The sequence below is a fragment of the Protopterus annectens genome, chromosome 8.part0 (assembly GCF_019279795.1).
Source record: "Protopterus annectens isolate FY-2018-M chromosome 8.part0, PAN1.0, whole genome shotgun sequence".
Classification (NCBI taxonomy): Eukaryota; Metazoa; Chordata; order Ceratodontiformes; family Protopteridae; genus Protopterus; species Protopterus annectens.
The window spans coordinates 1577710050-1577720365 of record NC_056741.1 but is presented as its reverse complement, the minus strand read 5'-3'; positions in this window follow the sequence as shown (position 1 = coordinate 1577720365).

Sequence of the window (10316 nt, the reverse complement as noted above, 5' to 3'; positions counted from 1 at the left end):
TCATCTCAGTAAAGTCAGTAGCTGCCTCAGTCCCATACAATGCACAGTGCAGCAGACACAATTGTGGCAGCACTGTACTGCACCTTGGATATGCATAGTTGCTACAGCTGTACACAACAGAACACGTTTATCATACACAGTACACGAAAACATGCTACATTTGGCATTACCACACACACGCTGAAAGGTCACACGTCAGTATCCCACATGTCATGCACACACACATGCTGTACCTCAGGGGTAGAGGCCTATCATGGGTCTGTGCAACACTCTGCAACACATAACACAGTCATGTTAGGCAATGCTCCCTATTGGGCACCTCACACACCCATGTACAAGGTGTCTGTGTAATTGTGAACGTAGCCACGGCACTGCAGTTCAGGTACAGCATGCTAGGCAGTGGTCTTGCACACATTAGTAGCTGTGAGTGACCACAAGATACATGTTGATGATGGCACAGGGTACTACATCCCATCCAGTTACAGTCACCACAGTACTAGTCATAGCATTCATTGCTTTGCACCTCAATGTTGTGTGTGTGCAAACATATGCACCTATACACAATATGCATAGCATGTTGTGCGTGTGCTTACATATGCCAGTATACACAATATGCACAGCAGTCGCCATCCAAACAAAGTGTTACATATATGTCCTGGAATGCTAGTGGGTGTATAGGTCACTTGACACACATTGGGTATGTGTGGTGTTTAATGTTGCAGTCGTGTAGCATGCCATGCCATGTCTGGCACTGACATATCTGCAATATGTCCCACACTCACCATAACCACTGTACACTGGCCATGTCGAGCATTGGGATACCTTCATGTCAACATGCACCACTCATCCTGTGTGTGTACATAGCATGCATGTGCTACACCCATGTCCACTATTATATGCTATGGACACAGACACTGTACTCAGACATGGATATCTATGCATCACACAGATAACACATGCAGCCATGGCATGTATATTTGTGAGTGATGGTGCACAGGGCATTGCAGAGCTGATAATACCTGCACAGCAATGTTGTGTCCATGTACACATTGTGTTCCAGGGTGTAGCCAATCACTGAACAACTACACAGTTGCATCAAAGCCATGTATACTGCCATTACATAGGGGTGTCTACACTTGCACTGTATGGTCTTGTGCAACACATATTCTGCATGCTGACACATGTGTGGTGACTGTTTACCTTGTGATACTGACACCCACCTTCACCCACTATAGAGTATGTGTTGGATTGCTGGTGTGTGTGTGTGTGTATATGCTGTAGTGAGGAGTGTATTAGTGTTCATGTGTACATGTGTACATGTGTGCATGTATGCATGTGTTCATGTCCAGACTGTAAAGTGTGTTTCCTGTCTTCCTCTCACAGGTGCTGAGTTAGGGGTGGCCGAATGCAGCAGGGAACCTGAAGCCACTGCCACGAATAGTGCTGATGATGAGAGATGTATTTTGATACAGGAAGGTTTGACAGGGTCTGTCGTTGGTCCGCCAATCGACAGTACACAGCGTTCAACCCCATCTATGCGCACACTCATACTGCCAATACATCCCTCACCACAAATGGCCATAGGCGAGGGACAGTATACAGTTGGCATTGACCAGGAGGGTGTGGTACCCATGGCACTTGCATCCCCTCACAGCAGCCATAGCCATATTCCTAGAATGGTACCACATAGGCGGAGGTCCAGGGGTTCTCATGGGAGCACCGCTGGTCGTATTGCCCCTGGCAGGCGTGTGCTCACTGGTCTTATGACATCCAGTATGTTCTGGGCTGTAATGCAGGCTCAGGCACATATGGAACGGTACACCTGGCAAGGACTTAGGGTGCAGAGGGCACATTACACCGCTATCAATGACAGCATCCGTGACCTTGCCGGTGCCATCCGGACTTAACACCGAGGTCATTGATAGACGTTGGGGGGAGACATTAGATGCCCTCCACAATATGTCTTCCATGAGCTAGGACCGTGTGGGATGGTTGCAACGTTGATGCGGATGCATGCGAGCAACAGCAACAGCTGGCAGTGGTCGCAGATGGCCCTCAGTTCACAGCTGCTCCCATAGTGGCAGTACCAGCCACAGCAATGCTGGGGCTGGCCTGTCCATTGACCATCCCAGTAGACCACGTGCACGTAGCTCTGGCCAGTTCCAGCAGGGACATGGGTCCAGTCGTCATACCTCTACCTCTGAGGACAGTACCCAGTCAGGGTTGGTACCTGATACTGTCCGTAGCACCCCTGCCAGGCACAGGTACTGTGTCCATGGCCGGAGACAGTGATCTGTACAGCTTAGCAGGTACAGTCTGTGGCTGTCCCACAGACTACTGTATATGGCAGCCACATGGTGAAGCTGTGTGGATGCAGACACACACACATTAACCAAACAACTAGGGCTCACACATACACACACACATTACGTCAACATTGGCCCATGCTGTATTGTTGTCCCACACACACACACACACACACACACACACACACACACACACACACACACACACACCCACAGACATGTCGATTGGATGGGTCAATGTCAGACTCTGGCAAACAACAAAATGCCCTGTGCATATGATGATACCTGTGTCGCCTCCTGTTATCTGTAACATTGATGGAGGAACAGGCTAACATGGTGCTGATGCACAGCGTGACACTATAGCAGTGTAGCAATATTAGCAAGTTGTCAACAGGAAAGTGTAATGACATCCTTGTAGGTATATCTCAGAAGACATTATGCATCAAAGCTCTGATTGTCAATGTAGCATTGTTTACACCACTGTTAGGTCTGAGTATGTATTGTCCACCCATGTGCCACTTGGCTGAAGTGTAACGTGTTGCCAGCATGTGTTAGTGAGTGTACAGTATGTGTGTGATGTGTGCAGTACAGATTAGCAAGTGTACATCTGTGAACATGGTGGGTGCGCACTGTCTGCATGTACGTGCATAGTGGACACATGGGACATGTGGCATACCCTGTTGTACACATTGTTAACATCTCATAGTATCTTTCAATGGCCAGTATGCATTCTACTACAGTTATGTACTAACATGGGTAGACATGTGTGTATGACATGGGTTGACACTATGCTGTGGGTGATACTGTTAGTATCTGTCAATGATTTGTGGTCTGGCAGTATACACAACCTCAACAGCATGACTATAAGCAATCATTGGATGATGTCCTGACAAATGACACACAGTCGTAGGGAACTCAGTAACAGTTGGATCCTTCCGGTGCTACACTATAACAAAAACCAGTGGTAATGACCGCCACCCATTTCTGTGTCCACACCAGTTTGGCATATAGCCCCCTTAGGTACATGCAAACACACTAGGGGTGTGTCCATCCAAATCTGGAAATGCATGCATTGGCCTACAATCCATTCCCTGGATGGGACGTATATCCTACACAAGGGTATCATACAGACAGATGCCTGTCATCTGATACATGCTGTATAGCAGTTAGCCGACTATGGCATAGTCATCCACATGTACTATACTTACTATCCCGCCAGTACCACATAGGTGGTAGCCCTCAACATGTATGTTGGGTACCAATGTGTACATACAGCCTCATGTTATGTCATGTGTCCCTTGGTATCCTTATATCCATAGGTATTGTGGAGTCCCAAGGTGTGTCACATAAGACATTAGAGGCCTGGATGCATATCCACAAGGCAGTTGTACACCTATAAAGTCTGTCCATTATTGGCAGCCGTTGTTGTGTATGAACATGTCTGACATATAGCCCAGGCATATACCCTCTCTCACACTACTGTTAAGTAACTGTCATGGGTGTGTGTGGCACAGATGACCTTGGCCACGGATCACGACAGTGGATGGCCCTGTCACATACATACATATGTGACCTACGATCTGAGAAGCAGCGGCACAACTGTCAATGGCAACAAATGTATTCATGTAGTATGCAGGCTTCACACCTATGTACTGATTAAGGGAATATGTACACATATATATTTGCTACGCAGATACTTGATGTGTGCAATGCACTTACTGTTGTAATAATAATATTTCATAACATAGTAAAAGCAAAACCCAAACTGCATTGACAGATGCACACAATCAGTGTTTGCAGGATTCAAACCCCTACCTAACTATGTTATGATACTAGAGAGAGAGATGCATTAGCACAGTGCATTATTTATTTTACTGGGTGAGTTCCCTTCGCCTGCTGTATTCATAGGGTGGTGACATCATCATCTTTCTAAAGAGGAATGTACATCTTTTAGTGTGTTTTCCCAGTCTTCAAAAAGGTCACTCCTTTCAAAGACAATTGCACACATACCCCACGTTTGCAGGATTCAAACCCCTACCTAACTATGTTATGACACTATAAAGAAAGGCATTAACACAGTGCACTATTTGCTTTACTTGATGGCTTCCTTTCTCCTGCTGTATTCATAGGGTGGTGACATCATCAGTCTTTCCAAAGAGGAATGTACATCTTTTAGTGTGTTTTCCCAGTCTTGAAAAAGGCCACTCCTTTCAAAGACAATTGCACACATACACACACACAGTCAGTGTTTGCAGGATTCAAATCCCTACCTAACTATGTTATGATACTAGCGAGAGATGCATTAGCATGGTGCGCGATTTGCTTTACTGGGTGTTTTTCCTCCTCCTGCTGTATTCATAGGGTGGTGACATCATCAGTCTTTCCAAAGAGGAATGTACATCTTTTAGTGTGTTTTCCAGTCTTCAAAAGGGCCACTCCTTTCAAAGACAATTGCACACATACACCCACAACACACAATCAGCATTTGCAGGATTCAAACCCCTTCCTAACTATGTTATGATACTAAAGAGAGATGCATTAGCTTGGCACGCTATTTGCTTTACTGGCTGGTTACCCTTCTCCTGCTGTATTTCTAGGATGGTGACATCATCAGACTGGACATGGTAATGTGTGTACACTTTGTTTTATGCCATTCCAGGAATGGTCCATGTGGGTCGTCAGGTGTCAACAGCTTGAACAGAAACTCATAATCCTTACCTTGTGTGATCTATCTGTGGACACATCGACATTCCTTCATATGTCAACACATATTTATGTGCAGCTTGTTGGTTTTGTGGGTACTACATGTGTCTGGGCTGTTGATAAAGGGCTATTCAAAGTGTATGTGAGACATGTGTAGCTGTGTTCAGTGATGTATGTCCTGGGTGGCTGCCTTGCAAACAGTCTAGCATGTTTGGGAACCATGATCCGCACATGAACATACCACAGTTAGTAGGGATGTGTGTATGTCAGCTTCCAATAGCTCGGTTTATGACTTCAACCATGAAGGACTCCATGGCCTTGCAGATCAGACTTCATAGGCGTACTGGACTATACTTCCCATGGTGTGTTGTGCTCCAAAACTTGTGTGGAGCGCCATATGTTGCTATAACACATTCAACAGTTCCACATCCTGTGTAGAGGGGAAGGCTCAGCTGACTGTTCAGGTGCAGGAGCTGTTTGTTCTGTAGTTTATGCATGACACATATTGGGAATCAATGTAGTCCACTTGATGCCATGCTTTTGGCATTGGGGGTAGCTGTTCATCCATTCTACATGTGCTATCTCCTGGTATGATGATATGGACTATCGTCAGTGGGAGGTGGATATGTATATATGGGCCTGTCTGTCAGGATGTTGGCATTGTCAGTCAGGTACAGTTGGCCCTGACTCATGACATATATGTGTGTACATTGCTATATATGACATAGCTGTCAGAGGTGTCATGATTCAGTCAGGACTCCTTCTCAGCTACTCTTTACAAAACACCAACGAACATGAGCACTAATCCCTGTTATACTCTTTTACACACTTAACACTGTACTGATCCTTTGTGATCTGGCTACAGAGTATGTCATCATGATATCCCGGCATGTCCAGGGGTCGGCTTCGTGTGTACTCTCCAGTCCAGCTGGTGAATATTGTGATGTAGACACAATCTCACATCTGCCTCATGTACTCAGACAACACTCTCCTCCTCTCGACAAACTCAGATATATGTGTGAGATGCACCTATAGAGACATACAGGGTGCTGAACTCTCTCGACCCATGACTGGCACAGTCTATCAGGTGGTGAAGGTAACCACACACACCACATATCAGTCTTACATATCCTCTGGCGACAGTACTCAAACCACATTATCACACATACACATACTCGGATGCTGTAAATGAACTATGCCTAAGCAGCAGAGACCTCCACAGCAGGCACACACACAGCTGCTACCCCACTACAATACCCACATGTCACATAGTTCACAATGTTAGTGTGCCACACAGTCACTGCCCTTCGGGCTAAACAACACACCTAATACACTTATGATAGGTGACACTTATTGTCAGACACACTGATGTACCACTCACCAGCCCATACAAGGGAATAGTCTCTTTGTGCTGTCTGTCAGTTGCCAGGTTCTGCCACATAACACATGCAGTCAGGTCACTCCAAAGCAAATACAGGACTGGCACCATCATTGTCCATGCTGGTGCATAAAACCTCAGATGTTATTCCCTGGACCACATGACATGGTACATGGAGGAACACTGTGATGCTGTACCCCAGGCCAGTATGACCCTGACCTTGTCTAGCATCTTACACCCACCAAGTATGATGTCACAGTATACAGACAAACATATCACGTTTAACAGTTGGCTAACAGATTGGTGTCATTCATAGGGGATACAGTGTCTGTCAGCCTGTGGTGACATGCTCAACATGCCACGTAGCTTCACTATGGACAGCTTGCACCTGTCACCCTTGGACCTTCGAATGCTGGCTAAGGCTCTTGCTACCACCATAGTGCATTTGTTGAGCAGGGCTCAAAAGACAAACCCACCTCCATAGACATTACAGGTTAAATGACACTAAGGGTAATGCTGCTCAACACCAGATGTGTTGCCCTCATATTGCGGCCATTCAGGACTCCCCTCAGTATGGGGGATAGCGATATCTGTGCACTAACAGACGCCTAGTTCAGGGTCACATATGCACACTGGCACTACCAGGTTATGTTTCCTACCATGCTTTCTGACCACAGGACTTGGAACTGACAACACATCTAGGGGGTGTATCCATATACATCACAGATACACACACCTCCGGGTTAGTACCACTGCACTAAGCATCACAGACCATACATATACAACTACCATTGTGCAAAACTGCCTTTCAGTTTGTTGCCTGCTACAGACCACACTCCCATACTCAGGAGCCACACTCAGCTTTCCTGGGAAAAGTGGAGAATATGAAGGTCTCCACAAACACCATTATGTTGGGTGACTTCAGATACAGAAATATTGACTGGGGATATTACTCAAGCCCCAACAACCTTGCCCTACAGTCGCTACAATTTGTAAATTCATATGCTATGGCACAACCAGTCACCACAGCCACAAGGGGGAATACATATTGGACCTGATCATCACCAACATGGGGACTCTATGTTCCACACCAGCGATATACCCCTCATTGGTAAGGTCGGAACATGCATATATCTCACTGGACATACATACACACTCCACACACCCATCCTGGGTAATCTTGGTGAACTTCTCATGAGCCAATGTCTCACTTCACCAAAGCAAGGTGGTATCCTTCAGAGACCCTGAGACAGTGGCAAATACGGCTCCGACTGCTGAATCCTTTACATACACATTCTATGGACACCTAATGGACTGCATGGATTGTGCTATTGCAAATAACAACGAGACTCACTTCTCCAATGGCAGTGGACCTGTCTGGTAGACCCCAGCCATTAATAAGCTGTACAATGTCAGGAGGAAGCTACTACATGATAGAGCACAATCACAGACGGGGAAAGCATCTGTGATCTGTACTAGCAGACAGCTACGATCACTCATGTACTTATCTAAGGTTTGCTTCTCACGGACAATTGCACCAGACATGTAGGAATATAACAAGGCCTTCATCAGTTATGTCAGGAACCTGGGTGGACACTCACTGATATGCTGTGAGTTACTGCATACTGACTAAACTTACCCTGAACCCACTGGCATAGCCAACATCCTGGCAAACAGGTTCAGTGCAGATGTCTCCCCCCCAACCCCCTAGGGAGCAACTATCCATCCCAACAGAGTGTAACCTCCCTGACACCACACAGTAACAGGTGAGTGATGCCCTCCCCAAAGCATACATTACAGCATCAATGGGACCAGTTGGTGTCCCGGCCTGCATCTTACACGAGCTTCATGACAGACGTAACCCTCACATTACATCACTGTGCAATATCAGAGTTACTACAGGATATGTACCCATGGAATGGCATACAGCGACAGTGGTCCCACTCCACAGAGTTGGTGCCACAATGGACCACAGACAATATTGCCCTATAAGCCTAACTAGCCTGTTCTGCAAAGCTATGGAGTGTATTGTCATGGGACTCTTAAACATAGACATCGGGAACCTACAGACACTGTGTCCTACACATTTCAGTGTTGTTGTGGGCAGATCTTGCCTACTGAACATGTTTGTATTCTTTAGACGGTTAACGGTTCCATCGACATAGGGACAGTTGTACACACAGCCTACCTGAACCTTGCAAAACCCTTCCACACAATAACCCACTGGGCCATTATGCATAGGCTCATGAGCATCAATATGGACACATATCTCACATGATGGATTGCTACCTGGATCAGGGATAGCACCCACATGGTCAGAATTGCAGGTGCCATGTCTGACTATACACCAGTTACACGTGGCATCCCACACGGCTCGGTTCGGGGACCTCTCTTGTTCAGTATGCATTTGTCTGACATTCAGGCTACCACAGGGGGAATATGGCTGACCTTATTCGTACTTGACTGCAAACTGGGTGCCATAATCAACTCTCCAGCTGGCACATGCATACTCCAACAGTGTCTCACAGAGATGGATGACTGGTGCCTGAGCCATGGCCTACAGCTAAATGCCATTAGTTGCATAGTGTTTCCCTTTGGGAATAACAACATGCCCACACATTACCATATAGGTAGTACTCCATTACATATGGTAGGAGTTGTTAGGTGATTGGGGACATGACTTGTTTGTACTGTCGCCTTTGACATTCACATTGCCAAAGTGGTTGGACAGACCTTCTATATAAGCCAGCTTATCCCATATGGTTTCACATCTAGATCGAGTGAGGTCATTGTGCCCCTATACTCATCACAACCATGCTTGGTTACAATGCCACCTTTGGGGTGTACCTTACCCAACACCTGCAGCAACTGTACTGGCCACAGAATTTCTGCACCAAGCAGATGTAGGGACTCACACGGATGGCCTGCACAGTTCGGATGCAGTAACTCCAGCTCTACTCAGTCACTTACCACCTACTCGGATATGATGTGTGCCTGTTGTTTACAGTAATACCCAACCCAGAATTAATGGACATGCTCCACTTCAGGATATCCGACTCCCTTGTAGCTACACACTCCAGGGACATATACCTCAGCACAGTTGTTAATAGGACATGCGGAGGGACAGATTCTTATCCCAGGACCTCCACTCACTCCGGATTGTGATCACAGTTTCACATAGGCAGAGCCACCCACTAACCACCTACAGGGGACATCTTGATGGCTGTATGGGTGATCGTATATTTACCCCTGGTATATCTTCTGTGTCCCTTCTAGACAGAGGCACACTAGCCTAAACATACATGGGCTATCTTGTGTGACCTACTATTCACTGGCACAGTGTAGTAATCTGGCAGGGTTGCAAAAGCCAAACACACTCTGGCTAGGCTTGTACATGCCCTAGGGCAGATAGCCTAGTATCGATCTCTGAACCTATGCTTATGTTCAGGATGCACCATATTTATTGCTGATACTGTTTGCAGGTCTTTATTGTCTTTGCTTTCCCAGTTTCTATGAACAACTTAGGTATCTGCAGAACATGTTTGATCATGACAGGGTTCCACTATATCATATATATATATATATATATATATATATATATATATATATATATATATATATATATATATAATATATATATATATATATATATATATATATATATATATATATATATATATATATATATGACACATGTCTGTTGTCATCTAACTGTGTGCACAGGGCAGATTGCTGGATAGTGAGAGGTTCCTGGGTTAACACATGCAACTGCCAGATATGTGTGGCCCACTGCTGTACTCAGACATGGCCTAAGTGTGTGGGCATGCCCAGTTCAGGCTTTCCATGTTTTGTTGCCTGACATATGTCTCATTTATTCAAGTGTGTGAGCATGCCCAGTGTGACCTTTCAGTATGTTGCGATCTGAAGTC